This window comes from Coptis chinensis, chromosome 5, assembly GCF_015680905.1.
Source record: "Coptis chinensis isolate HL-2020 chromosome 5, ASM1568090v1, whole genome shotgun sequence".
NCBI lineage: Eukaryota > Viridiplantae > Streptophyta > Magnoliopsida > Ranunculales > Ranunculaceae > Coptis > Coptis chinensis.
In genome coordinates, this window is record NC_141460.1 from 14,263,001 (window position 1) to 14,277,089 (window position 14,089).

At 36.5% G+C, this 14,089-nt stretch overlaps 1 pseudogene; it reads left to right on the forward strand.

Moving 5' to 3' along the window:
• Positions 1–229: 229 nt before the first annotated feature.
• Positions 230–2,999, forward strand: LOC147496812 (uncharacterized; annotated as a pseudogene).
• Positions 3,000–14,089: the final 11,090 nt, after the last annotated feature.

Consider the following 14,089-nt stretch of genomic DNA (forward strand, 5'->3'; position numbering starts at 1 on the left):
CCAAGATAAACACCAAAGTCTAAGCTGCTACTCACCTAGTATGGTGTGTCTCACTTGGTGTATATGCCTTTTAGTTCTCATAAAACCGATAAACACAATATATGATTACCATTAGGAGCATACTATATTTCAGGAGCAGCTTGAAAAACAAATACAATATGCCTAGCACTCTAAAAAATTTAATTGTCTTATACTCTTATTGACTATGAACTTAACGTATGTTCTGAAAATGGAGTTCTCAAGTTATTTGATAATGAAACAAAGCTTTAGGTTTCTAAGATTGCACTATAATAATTTAAGAAACGGTTTCGGTTTTTTATTGAATAGCCCTACGTGGAACCATGAACTGATGCCAATTGGTCTGCATTAATTTAGTATGCATTGTTAGTAGTACTAGGTCACTTCAAGGAGAAAAAGAGGAACAATTGGAGGGAAATTGTAGGAACCGTTATGGTTGCAGTTTACAAATCGTGAAAACCATACGTAGCGGAATAAAGGTTCTCACGATTTTGTTTAGAATTATACCTTTAGATCAGCTGTGATATCTCTGAGAATCCAAGATCTACAAAATTAGCAACCTCTTGATCTTCTGTTGTATTCCTATCCTTAGAATGGACGTTGTGTGGGCAACGATCTTCCAGCCTCTTCTTTCTCTCTTGGCCTCTCTCACTTACAAAGTTGGAACCGAATTTGGATCTCACTTTTCTTAACCAAAACCTTGGTGTTCAGCTAGAGAAAGAGGGTTTCTATTTATAGGCTACAACAGGGACCATGAGGAGAAATCAGGGTTAGGTCTCCTAACGGGCTTGGGCTTCCCATGTTCGCCCAGAACACATGGCCCAAGTCCGTCAAAAAATAGCTTATTCCACTAAAGGCCATTGTTGTACTACTGCCCTAATCCCAAATTACGTGTTACATTTATGAGCTCCATATTATATGCTCGTTGATCTCCCCATGTTTAAGATATAGAATGCCTGTTGATTAAGTCAAGTTACTGACGACTACATTAATCAACTTCTTATGTCCTTGAGTAGTACCACTCAATCTCATTATCATGTCGGATTAAATCCACCTACAGGGTTTACATGACAATCTTTATGAGCTCCTTAAGGGGACATCATCAACCCGACTTCCTGCGGGTCACGTATTCCTTCTATAATCAATAACACACCTTACATACAATGTCATTACCCAATCCATCGAGTTTGTTGATTCACAAATGAATCTCCCTCATTGATGATTTAAAGCAATGTACAATGCACGTAAGTGCCCATTATTATATCCGAATTAAGAGGACAAGCATCCATAATAATAGATGTGTTTGTTCTCTTATATAGTCAGTATAAAGAGAAACAACCTCACTTGGTCCTGTTCAATACACACAAAGTGTACTAGTGTAATCCTGTAGTCAAGATAGACTAATACCAAATTATATTACAGCCGTACCAATGGTTTGTCAAAATCCATCTAGGTTGTGAACGTTTACTTATACTTTATAAGGTACTGATGATATGATCTTCTATGTGTCACCACACACCATATTATCTACAATATAAAGTATTAGACGCATACATATAACTAATAACATATATAATATGTACAACATTTGCCCATATGATTCTCATTCAAACTATAAAGAATTAGAGTTAATACAAAAGTAATGCTTTTAGTATATAACCCTATCAGAAATTTCATGCATGCTCAAACATACGGACAAAAGAAGGCAACAAAAATACATAGAATAGGTTCGGCATTAACACACATGTACAACTTAATTGGTGCCTTAACATCTACAACTTAACATGTACAAGGTGCATTACCAAAAGTGTATTGTCGAGCCTAACTAAGGAGTCTGAAAATCAGTTGGCACAGTTTTTGCCGAGCCAAACCTTTACTTCTGAAAATGTTGATGAGAGCCCAGTACATTTTGATTTGGAATCATTAGTGTCTCCGTCACCCCTAGTGTCTTGGTGTGGTGAGTGTGCCATCGAAAGTCAAAGGTAACTGTTTCTGCTTACGCCATTACCCAGATCGAAACAACTATCCTCCAAACGTCGTGGTTTGTCTAGATCAGTCTTCGAAAGAACAACAGATGCCCCTTTTAGTACTAACCTCGAGATCCCCTCATTGAATTTTTGTCATCATGTTGATGAGGATTTGCTCAAAGGAAAGGAAATGAAATCAATACGAAACAATTATAGCAAATCATTTGTTACCGAAATCAAAAAGTAGTTTAGATCATGGCTTTGTATCCCCAAACAAGTTTATATTACACGGAATCACAATCAAGTTTCTTATGACCCCACGCCCAAAATTGTCACCTCCAAAGTCTTGTGTTTTGCTAGAACCAATCTCAGAGTCCTGTTAGCAAGACAGATACGTTCCCAAGTTAACTCCATATCATGTTGGAAGCCAAACTACTAGTTCACTTTTGAGTAGCTATTTCTCTGAGAGGCTTACATTAAAGTATCCTGAGCTTTTTGGGCCTCAGCAGGCAAGAATGGGTAGGAAACAAATCGATTCACCATATTGCTGTATGTCACCTCTCAAATCTTATGTTCTAATGGAGCCACCAGACGAAAATCTTATGAAAAGTTTGGCTACTGATGGGAAATTATCCATCGAAGGTTGCACTCTTGACAAGCAAACAACATCTCTTGCAGCTGCATTGTACAAGGATGTTCGAAGGGATCCGTTAGCTAAGCAAACTTTTGTTCAAGAACTCGGAAGTACAAGTATATCATTTGTTGATAGCACTCCTATCTGGAAGGAACCTGAAAGTAGAACAAATATAGGTAATCAGCCAGGAGAAAACACTTTGAAGAAAGAGTTATGGAGAGAATTTGAGGCTGCATCATTGTCATCAAATGTGTTGCGATTAGATGCCTTAGTCTTCGAGACACTTCTAGAAAGGGATTCCTTGACAGACTTGAAGAGGTCTGTGAAGATATGAGTTCAGAGCCAGAAGGTTTGAGCTAATAGACATTGAAGGATGTTTTGAACCTCAGAATCGTTCACAAGTCACCCTTTGCTTGTATAATTTTGCATTTTGTAAACCTGTATGGCTGTATGACATCAATGCAAGCAATTATGCCAATTGCTTGGTTAAAAAATACCACGATGCATCTCACAACAAATCTATTAATAAACAGATATATATATATATATATATATATATATATATATATATAATTGAGCTCAAAAAGACCGCTACACTCATAAGCTAAGGAAATGACCCAATCATTTATAGTTAAGTCTGTTAATGCATGTAATTGAGCTCAGAAAAATGCTTTTTGAGGGCATGTGAAGCAAAACCATTGAAAAAACATCAGACTACGTTCCTTCCACTTATGAAAGATGTTATATCAAATAACATTATTTAACAGGAATGTCAAATCCAAAACAATCACATTCAAAGCTTGACAAAATATTTATAAGCATCAAATTTCAATGAAGGTAGATTCTTCACAACTAGCATAGTGCAGATAGAACTTTATAAAAAAAAAAGTTTGGGAGGATGAATATAAGGTTACAAACCTAAAAGCAGCATGCAAAGATCTAGATGTGATAAAAAAAATTGACTAAAAGTTCAAACTAAAAGTTCCAGATGCTTTGTAAGGTCTTCACCCGCAAGAATCAATTGTCACTTGTGTAATAACAATAATATTCTTTTTAATTACTTGTGTCCCCATCTTCTATACTTCATATAGCTCTCTGTGTTGGACATTCCGTATCCTTGTCAGACACCAACATGCGTATATGAGTCATTGTGATTTAGATATAAACATATATTTTTTAAACACGTGTATCTCACATGGAAACTTCGCTAAAAAGTATACAGACAACAAACATTTTGACAATAATATTATTTTTAATTACTTGAGTCCCCATGTCCTATACTTCAGATAGCTCACTGTGTCGGACACCAACACACATATCTGAGTAAATATGATTTAGATATAAACATATATTTTTTAAACATGTGTATCTCACATGGAAACTTCGCTAGGAAGAATACAGACAACAAACATTTTGACATCCATCAATAGTATTAGAAACTGATTCGAAAATTATCACAATCGAGCAATCATGTCTGATAAACAGAGGAGGAAATAGGGGATATACCTGTTGGAGAGAAAAAGCCACGAAATTTGTCCCTTCATCATTTACTGACAAGTTAACTTTTTGCACTTTCCTCTTTCAGTGTGATTCAGTTTGATGCTGTGATCTGCCCCAGAATCTGCACATTTGTCAATGACTATAACACCACCTTGCAAGTTCCCACCTATAAAGGGGATCCCCGTTAAGGCTGTCAACACGTCCAATTTTGCTAGGCATTTTTCCAAAGTCTATCTTATCCTTTGACTTCATCCATTTAGTTTCAAGTATCTCTTTGTTCTTAACCTCGACCTTGTAACAATGGATGTGCTCTATTCGGAACATGCCATGCTCTTACGAAGCTCTATTCATGATGTACCCCGGTGAACGCGTTTACAAAGAACAATGGCATTCTCATCCATTGTAGATTTCACACATTGGATGAACATTTTTCCCTAGGGAATACTCATGTTTTCCAAGACAATCAGAAATCACTGTTCGAGAAAGAGGTCTTTGGGGATAGTACAACTAATGAGACAAAATATCAACTCTAATTTTTGGGTTTGTGGTGGGGAAACCGGCCAATTGCTTGTTGGGAGTGCTTCTCTTGGTAGAGAGCCCTCCTAGCATTGTCATGGTTGGTAAATGGTATGATACCACAGCTTAGGCCCAACAGAAAAGATGGATCCAGCTCACAACGTAAGTAGACATTTTCTTATGAGAAAAGATACTTAATTCCCCATGCAGTTTGACAATCCTTTTCTTCTTCATTCCCCACAAGCTCTATTACTCCCTCATTCATAAGAGAGTGTATGTTGTAACCTCCTTTTAACAAATATATCTCCTTCAGATATTCAACAACCAAAAGGAGTCGCAGGATTCTCCCAGAATCAGAAAATATACGGACCACCAGTTGTTGCAATAATAATTTAAGAAACTCAACTCTATGAAAAAGAAGTTGAAACTAACTTGAATTAAAGCATCTTTAGGGCCAAAACTAAATCCCCATTTCTGGCTATCTATCTTTACTATAGACAACATCTTTATATTATTGGTTGGGAGGTCCCGGGCTTCTTATTTGCGACCTTTCTCCATCAAACAGACATTAATCCCTACCATCAACATTCAACAGGCTGCAACAGAACCACCATATCCTGACCCAATAACAACAACATCATACCCTGCAGCTTCATCTCCATGACCAAACATTTCTTGTCTTGCATTTGTTTCTCTTTACATGTTCCAGTTAAAGAGAGCAGAATGTGGGATTTTTCTTACTTATAATCTGTTTGGGTGCATGAGTTACCACAAATACTATGAACTTGGTATCTTTCGAAAACTTGCAATAGCCCCATTGTTTGTGTATCAGCATAATAAAGTAAGAAAACCATTATGGCTCGAAAAAGTGCAATCTTAGCATGTAGAAAATTTCCATCTCCACATCATATCACAGATTGGTTGCATTTGATTGCCAGCCATGCTTTTGAACTTTATAAATCCCAGTCTGACAAAGCTTACTGCCTCATTAGTAAATTAGTAATTAGAAGTCACAAAACTGTGGAAATATAATATACATAACAAAATTGCTTTGTAAGGGAGAAGAACATGCCATCACCTATAACAAGAAAAGCCCCCAGAAAACTCAACCTCTGAGGCTACGAACAATTCTCACCTTCAAGAAACTAGCAAAAGATTCAGTGTTCGTTAGAAGAAAAAGATAGATAACTATCAAAGGAACACAACTACATGCAATAACTTACCAAACACTTGAATTGTAGACACTATTTTATTTAACTCGGGAACTAAATTAACATACTCCTATGCTTTAAGGGACAATTGAGGTTACTCTCACTTCATCACCTGTAAAACCAATCATCCCCCCGCTCTGTATCTGGGCTTGGGACCAGTAACACAAAGATTTAGTTTGCGTTGACGGAGCTCAAAAATGGGTTAAATTAGTACAATGAAGCCTGCCACCTGAAAAAGAAAATCCACACAATTGCGAGTGCCACCATAAATGAGAAATTATTAAAATGACAAACGATAACATAAAAAGAAAATTCCATTCTATTATACATTCAATCATGTATCTAAATGAGGACTTCATCAAGCTTAATCAATTTTGGAGCGAGAAGACCAACAATAACAATAGACTAGATCTAAGCACCATCATAAGTAACCCATAATTATTTGAAAGAAACACCCATTTTCAAATTCTAAAAACACACTTCAAGAAAAAAGCTTTAGTACATAATTCAAAACCTAAAGTGATAAGATTCAATACACACAACTTTGTTAATTAAATAAACTATTAACTTGAAATCAAAGTGAAAAGTTAACAGACTTGCTATTTGGGTTCCCTATTTGAAGCCAACATGATCAGAACATTAAGATAAAATAAATATATCATATAAAGATGCAACCTTTTGCCATGGTTGACAATTTATACTTATATATTGTTAACATACACCCTAATAATCTTATGTCTACACAAACCCAAAAGCTAATTCCTTTTTTTTTTCTAAAAATTGAAACACTAAAAGCCTTAACCAAATTATGGGAGCATTTTGACTGCGTAAAAGTCTTGGTCATAGGAGTCCAATTGTGCAATCAGGCAGACACCAAGTACCTTTTTTGTATGTACTTACCATGCAATCAGGAAGACTCCCAGAATCTATTTGTGTATAACATCAACTCACGTCTACCAGGTAATGTTTTATTTAGTGAATCATCTTTTTAATTGCAGGCCAAAGAAGAAGCTTCCTTCAGTAGATGGAGCAATTGATTGTGTATGTAACACCCTATCCAAAACCCTTATTGTTACAAAGGAAGAAGAAGATAAGATGAAGACAATGAAGGAGAAAAGGACGACTTACCCCAGTTAGCAACACTGGAAGCGGTGGCGGCAGCGGCAGCGACAACAGCGGTTTTCTCTGTGCTTCTCTTCATTTTTATTTTTGTTATTGAAAGGGGTGAGAGATGAGCGCGAGAAAGAAAACATTCCCCCCAAAGTTTTAACCCACTTTCATTTGTTTTCATTTTGTTCTTTTATTTTGTTTTTTCAATAGGTAACACTTCTCCATCCGTCACATAATATTGATCAAATGTGACAAAATAAATCAGGTATTTGCCTACAAAATATGTAACGGTTGGTAACATTTATAACGGAAGGGCTTGTGTGACAACAATTGTAACGGATGAAGAAGTGTTAGTAATCAATTTTCCTAAATGTTGCAATTTCAGTGTTATGGTGTAGTGTGGTAAATCTAAGATAAATGTTCCCCCTCATTGTATTGGCTAAACGATTATCTTACCTATGCACTTCCTGTTATTGAAAGTCTTGACATGATGAAGATGTTCCTTCCTCATATTATGGAGCAATCCAGTGCTCCAAGTCAGAAAGGTGGAAGATAGCTATGGATGAGGAGATGCAATCTCTTCATTAGAATGATACTTGGGTGCTTGTAAATTTATACCTAAGGGTAAGAAGGTGATTGGCGGGAAATGGATGTTTGCATTGAAAGAAGGATCTCTGAATGACGAGTTACGTTACAAGGCAAGATGGGTAGTTAAGGGCTACGCTCCAAGAGAGGGGATTGATTATAATGAGGTGTTTTCTCTGGTTGTGAAACACTCCTCCATACACTTCCTTTTGGCCTTGGTAGCTCAGTATGATTTGGAGCTAGCCCAGCTCGATGTAAAAACTATTTTTTCACATGGTGATTTGGAAGAGGAGATCTGTATGACTAAGCCGAGTGGATTTAAAGTTACAGGAAAAAAGAATTTGGTGTGTAAACTGAAAAAATTGTTATATGGTTTGAAACAGTCTCCTAAGTAGTGGTACAAGCGGTTTGATCAGTTTATGCTAGGGCTCAAGTACACAAGAAGTCACTACGATCATTGTGTTTATTTTCACAAACTACATGATGGTTCTTTCATCTACTTGCTCTTGTTGATGATATGCTTATAGCCTCAAGAAGCAAGACTGAGATTGATAAGCTTAAACAACTTTTGTCCTCATAATTTGAGATAAAGGACTTGGGGGAGGCTAAGAAGATTCTTGGCATGGAGATTCAAAGAGATAGAGCAAATGACACGGTTTGTTTGTCTCAAAAGACATATTAGAAGAAGGTATTACAGAAGTTTGGTATTGATGGGAACACTAAGTCTGTGAGTACACCTCTTGCCCTTCATTTTAAACTTTATGCTACTATATCTCCGAGTTCCAGTGAGGAGCATGAGTACATGACTCATGTTCCATATGATAGCATTGTTGGTAGTTTGATATATGCGATGGTGTGTACTAGGCCGGACATTTCACAAGCTGTAAGTGTTGTTAATAGATATATGCATAACCTTGGGAAGAAACACTGGCAAGCTGTGAAATGGATTATATAGTACATTCATGGTACTGTAGATGTTGGTTTGATGTTTGCGAAGGACACTAGTCAGCTATATGTGTGTTATGTGGACTCTGACTATGTAGGTGATTTGGATAAGCGTCGGTCCATTACTGGGTATGTATTTACTTTAGTTGGTGGTCCGGTAAGTTGGAGGTCTATTTTACAGTATATAGTTGCATTGTCTATGATAGAAGCAAAATATATGGCAGTGACTGAGGCTATGAAAGAGGTTATTTGGCTGTAAGGTTTATTGGATGACTTGGGTATTGTGCAGGATCAGCTTGATATTCACTGTGATAGCATGAGTGCTATATATTTGGCCAAGAACCAAGTTCATCTTGCTCGTACGAAGTACATTGATGTGCGTTTTCACTTTGTCAAAGAAATTTTAGAGGAGGGTCACTACTAAAAGAAGGGCTTTTTGTGTCACTTATTTTTTAGGCCTCGTGTCACTTTCTACAAAAAAGTAACACACAGAAGTTTTATGTGTCACTTTTTTATGGAATGAGGGTTGACGTGTTGCTTTTAGGAAAAAGTGACACAACTAACCTAATTTTTCGTATCGCGTTATTTGAAAGTGACACTAGTGGTTTTCTTTGTTGTGTCACTTTTTGCTAAGACAAAACAAAAACAAAATAAAACTATGATCAAATTTAAAAAAACGACACAACTGGACCTAGAAAACACAAAACGTACTACTCAAACTCAAAGTGATTTGGGTGCTATGTTTTTTTAGCCTTCCAAAAGAATCAACAAACTGATAAAGTTAAAAAATATTAAAAAGAGAAGAAAAGGAAATAAAGAGAGAAAAAAAAAAGACCTGACCGCGTTCACCCTCCTAACTAACTCTTTCACTTTTCTAAATGGCAGCTGTCTTTCTCCTAACACTATCTCTTTTTCCCTGGCAGAGCTATCTCCTTCCCTCGTTCTCCCTCCCAATCTTCTCTCTTTTGCGCACAAGAAGTTTAAGGTATTTTTTTTTCTTTTTTTTTTAAAAAAAAACTTGAATTGTTAGGGTTAGTCGAAATTAAGTTATAGATTTTTTTTCCCTTTATTGTTTTTATTGCACTACGTACAATAACTTTTTTCAATAGTGTTTTTCTATTTGCAATTATTAGAATTTTTCGAAAAGATTTGCTTTTTAATTCACATTTTGGTCTGTACGATTTAATTTTTCTAGGTAGTTTGTTTTTACAGAGAGGAATCAGACAAAAACAACATGAAAATCCATTGTCTTAATAGTCTTTTACTTGATTTCTCAGAGAGGCTGCTTGATGTTTGATAAGCACCCAAAATTGTAATATTAAACCCCGAGAGACATAACATTTTGGTCGATTATGTGTTTAATAATCATGTAATAATTATATTTTCGTACTTTTATAGGTTTCCGCAGTTAACATAAATATAATGATAAAACATGCATCGAAGTATGGGAATACTGGAATATTTGAAGTTTCCCACTCAACCCCAGTGAAGCCCAACAAAGCTTGACTAGAGCTGAAGTTTCCAAAAAAACAAAACCAGTGCAGAACGGGTCCACATATAAAGAAGCAGCAAACTTTCGAAGCTCACATCTGATAAATCTGGATGCCGACATTGGCTAGTGAACTGCCGGAGCAACCAGGGCAACAAACTCTATGCAAAGACAGAAAGTTGTAAAAACGCAAAAATCAGCGCCGCCACTGGACACACTAAGTGGACCCACTCTACGGTCCCAAAGGCATGACGAGTCAGCATAAGCAGGTGGCAAGTGATGGTCACAAATTTGTGCCACCTCGCAATGGGAAGGACACGTACCAATTCAATGTTTGAATTGAATTGGGCTAAAAGACAAAACCAAAACATAAAAGGACAAAACAAATTATAATAAGACAAAACTTTATAAATACGAAGTTTTGATCTTAACAATTTGAATGAAACAAAACCTTTAAATGTTAGGACTTCACGTGAAGGGTCCCTAGCCTATATATATGAAGGGGGGGTCTTGATATTCTCCTTCAAAGATTTTTATGCTTTAGCTTCCGCTCAGTATTTAGTTAACTTTCATTCCAGTACTTTAAATTCCGTCCTTTTTATTCCAGCAGCTTAAATACTGTAAGTCATTTTCTTCTTAATAAAAGTCATTTCTTTTCAAGTTTAATTCCTGTCTTGCATTTATTTATTTAATGTATACAACAAGTTTAATTATTCCTTCAATGACCATGAGCTAAACCCCCCCCCCCCCTCAGGGGGAGGGTTATGTTGCTCGCGTGAGAATCCGGATTGACTCTTTAATATTCTAGAATCACTACTTAGGAATTAGGTGTAGATTAGACATCCGGTCCCAAAATGACTGAGACTGTACAAATTTGGAGTGCTGATGCTCCATAATAGTCTTGCGAGAGACCCAAAATGTCTCGCGCGCGACTCTCTAGTGTCAGACAGCTTTCCAATTTGTCCAGTTGATGTAGAATCGAGCCAGGAGCTGAAATGATATTCCAGAGATGAAATATTAGTTCAACCTCTTATGCTAGTGCGATGCGACTCAGAGATGTGCGCGCTACGCTAGGGATCAATACTCGACGTCGTCTCGGGTTTGTCTATGAACTCGAGACGAATTAGAGCTGTAGTGATGTGGTAATATAAACTGTTAAAAAATGATTCTTGCATGAGTATGATTAACCCTCTCCCTGTTTCTCTATCTTTGTTTATTAACATCGAAATCACAGTTAGTAATTTACATTATTTACATTACCATTAATTTAATTAAACCAACTAAAAAACCTAAAATCCTACTCACCAAAAGTTGTAATTCCAGTTGTGAACCTTGCCGAGCCCTAAGGTTTGGACGATCCCTTACTCGACCTATCCTACCAAACCCACGTGAGTAAGGTAACTTGACTAAACGGACGACTATACGGACTTTGGACTTTGTACTTTGGTCTTTGGACTTCGGACTGTGGACCTCGTACTTAAGTAACTAAAACCAATAAACATACAATTAACATTTTATCAAATGGCACCGCTGCCGGGGAAGGACTCTAGACAGTTAACGTAATAACTGGAATACATCAAACATAAAATCCCTCCCCTACCCCCTCATCTTTTTGATTTCCATTTCTTTTGCAATACTAACGTATTACGTACCTGTTTGCCCCAACTTTTTCTAACTAACAGATATCTGTGAACCAGATCTTGTTTATTTTTATTAGCAGAGTTTAAGTATTCAGTAGGAACTTGAAGTACTGAACTGACAAAAGAGTCTCGGTCGAGACTAAATTAGTAACGCGCGAGACTAACCTGGAGTATCAACACTCCGGTTTTCAGGTACATGCCACTTTCCCTTTCAGTACTCTTTTGGACTCTTTAGTCCAGTTTATCTAGTAAGTTCACGAGCTCGGGAGTTAGTTCGATCGTTGTACGAGGAATCGCGGGACGCCAGGTTTCAAATTCTTAAACTCCTCAAACTTTGTCGAGGATATTATTTGGTTGTTTGCTATAACCTGTTTTACCTTGCATGTTTGTGTGTTGGCATGAGAACTCTTTGCATGTAAATGTGGTTCGTCATTGCATCTTCACGTTAACACAATTAATATGATTCGAATATATTTAGATGTATGCGTAGTTTCAAACCACCTGCTTAGAATATTTTTGTATGTGTATGTTACATCAATATCCATATGCGGTATTCATTTGCATGAGTTCATTTTGGACATTCCCTTAACTCACATATAGTTGCACTTATCGATAGCTATATGCTCTGTTTGGTTTGCTGGATCTGAATGCAATTTGCAAAAAAATGCAAATACATCTTATTGCAATGCATCAACTTCCAAGGTACTTCATTTACAGTTGCTTGGTTCACCCTTTGCAAATAGATGCAAAATAAGCATTTTGTGATTGGTTCACTGCAATGCATATAAATCAGTGCAAAATACATATTATTGCATTCTATTTTTTTATCACTCATTCAAATTTTGTGATTGAATTGGTTCACATTTTGAGTAAACAAAATAATTCTATGCACATGAACATTGGATCATTAATTACTTAAAAAATGAAATAATAATAATTTTATAACGAACAAACAAATATTTGAATAATGTAATTCAATGAATCTAAGCATTGAATGACACATTTGTTAAAATCCAAGCTTAAGCACACAAAAAAAGGGGAAAAAACTACTAAACTCATCTATTTACATATCCAACAAATTTATTTCTAAACTCCCAACTAAAAAAATAAAAACAGAAATCAAATATCTCCAATTAGATCCGCGAAGTTCCTCTACCATTTCTTGTTTGAGCTCCAAATCTCCGCCTAAGAAGATTTCTTTCTCAATGGGGTTCCTCATTAGGATTGTGTAAGCCTTCCTTAAGTATCGTTTAGTAAAACCTTCAATCTTCATAACTTGCTCACAGACATACTCCGCACGAGCTGCAGGATCAACAACTTTTTTAAGATCACCTATTGCACTTGTCATATCTTGAACAATCTCTTTCACTTCATCAACCACTCTCACTTTCTTACCATGTGGCCTTTTCTCCTCCAACGTGTTTTCTGACATGGCCAAGGACTTTCATTTTTCAGTACCATTTTTTGTTTCACCTTCTCCTAAACCAACGGGATTATTTTCTTCATTTTCAACATTCAAGTCAGGCACACTATCCATATGGGTTAGATCAACAGAGTCTATGCCTCCAACTGAGTAGGATCCCGATGCGTATGTGTTGCCAAAGATAATAGCCAAGTGATCAAGAGGCCACTTTGGCCCCCTATCGCGAAATCCCTTATACTTTTCATTTGATTTCTGAAAAAAAAACACACTAATAAATAAATAAATAAAATAATAAACTTACACGTTATTTCTACAGCTTAATAGGATGAAATACATCTCTAATACCGATGAAGAAAAGTTGTGTTAAGTTTCACATCGAATATGCTGTTATACAAGTTAGGTAATCATTCAAAGTACTGATAACTGAACAATACATTTGCTTTTTATTGTTGAAACACAGATATTTAAGGATGGGTACCAATGGAGGAAATATGGTCAGAAAGTAACCAGAGACAACCCATGTCCCACAGAGCTTATTTCAAGTTCCCGTTTGCCGCTAGCTGCCCTGTCAAAAAGAAGGTACAAAGAAGTGTAGAAGATCGTTCCATCCTTGTTGCCACATCTGGCGAAGGAACAACAACACAACGCACCCGCTTCTCAGGCCGATGCAACTTTAGGTATAACGCAAGGGCCGATTAGCGGATGTCTTCCTGGCTTGATAAAATCCCAGGATTTGTTTGTTGGGAAGACGAGGAAAACCATGGGGCTAACTCCACAGACATCGAAGGCCAAAACTAGTAACTAGATAAACACACTGTATCGACTTCCCTTTCTTATTTTATCCCTTTCATGCCCTCTCGTTTATCATTTTTTTCTGTATAAATTTGTTTTGGCATTGCAATGGTCACTTGACTTCGGTAAAGATAATCGTGTATGTAACTTGGTTTTATGTATGCTTTTCTTGTTTTTTTGAATTGGTAAAGATCTTGTATATGTATCTTGGTTTTATGTATGCTTTTCCGATTAAGATTTTTGGTTAAAACTTGTGCGT